Here is a 1340-nt window from a genome sequence, read left to right as displayed (position 1 = left end):
CTATGTAGGAGATCCTGAATAGAGTGGGAGAACAATGTGGAACAAAACTCAAAACCATTTAAAAAAAAAAAAAAAAAGGACCAGGTTTGCTGGTCTGATAGAGCTTGATGGAAGCACTGAGACTATGGCCTAGCTCCCCTTCAGATCTAGAATTGAATCCATTCCTATGGCTTCCAGCCAAGCAAAAGACAGGCATATAAGCTGGACATTTACGTTAGGTAGATACACTCCTTGGAGAGATGAATCATGGGAGAATAAAAGGGCTGTATGCACAAGGAAACAACTTGGGGGACAGGAGTGCATGGTTGAGAAGGACACAGGGAAGAGGTAACTATGGGGAGAAAATAGGAGGGGAGCTGTTGCATTGTGGGAAATTGCAGTCAATATCATGAGACAAAGTGTATGTGACCTGCTGTATGGAAGGTGAATTTTCTCTGTAAACTTTCACCCAAATCACAATAAAAATTGAAAAAGAAAGAAAGAGAGAAAGAATGAATGAATCTGGCCCCAATGCATAGCATGGAAACCTGTCACCTTTAGGTTTTAGTCCAGAAGTTAACAGGAAGGAAGGAAACATTTCCTTTGAGTTGCACCCTCTCAAAGGATGTGAAATCTGCTTTGTACCTAGAGTAATCCATTTTCTGAAACAAAGGATGCTAGTCAAGGAATTAGCTGCTTCAGGCCATGGTGTTCCTTCTGTATAATGTAGATGACATCCTGGACCCAAGAATTCTCTGATTCTGTGAAATGAAGTAGAAAGGCCTGATGGTCTACATCCAAAAATCAATGAATGAAAACCTAGTAGGTCACAACAAGACATTGTCCAACTCACTTGCATTGCACATATTATCAGGAAGGATCAATTGCTGGAAGAGAACATCCTGTTTAGTGAAATAGAGAGCCAGTGAGGACAAGGGAAGCCCTCAGTTAAATCGATTAGCACATAGCTGCAACAGTGGATTCAAACATACTCACAATAGTAAGGATGCACAAGACGAGGCAGTGTTTCATTCTCTTGTACATAAGGTCACCATGAGTCAAAATCGACTCGATGACAGCTGTCAGCGTATTTATCTATCATTCATCCTTCTATCTGTCTATCTATCTATCTATTTATCTATCATCTATCTATCATCTATCTATTAGCCCCTGGGTTACAGGTGAGGAGAGACAACTTAGGGACGTCCAAAGTAGCAGGCGGGAAGAGCAGGAAAAGGGGATTAAAAGCCAGGAAGCCAGAGAGAAGAGCAATCAGCCGAAGGGATTAGGTGAGGAGAGGAAACTCAGGCCCGCCCAGAGCAGCAGGCCGGAAGAGCAGGAAAAAGGGGATAAAAGTCAGG

General features: G+C 42.5%; 1 protein-coding gene across 1 annotated transcript in view; it reads left to right on the top strand.

Moving 5' to 3' along the window:
- Positions 1 to 1340, top strand: part of SYNDIG1 (synapse differentiation inducing 1) — a 235104-nt gene that overhangs the window by 227055 nt on the left and 6709 nt on the right. The window lies entirely within an intron of this gene.

This window comes from Orycteropus afer, unplaced genomic scaffold, assembly GCF_000298275.1.
Source record: "Orycteropus afer afer isolate SDZICR_OR568_19922 unplaced genomic scaffold, OryAfe1.0 scaffold00693, whole genome shotgun sequence".
NCBI classification, from domain to species: domain Eukaryota; kingdom Metazoa; phylum Chordata; class Mammalia; order Tubulidentata; family Orycteropodidae; genus Orycteropus; species Orycteropus afer.
This window is presented reverse-complemented; position numbering and strand designations above follow the sequence as displayed.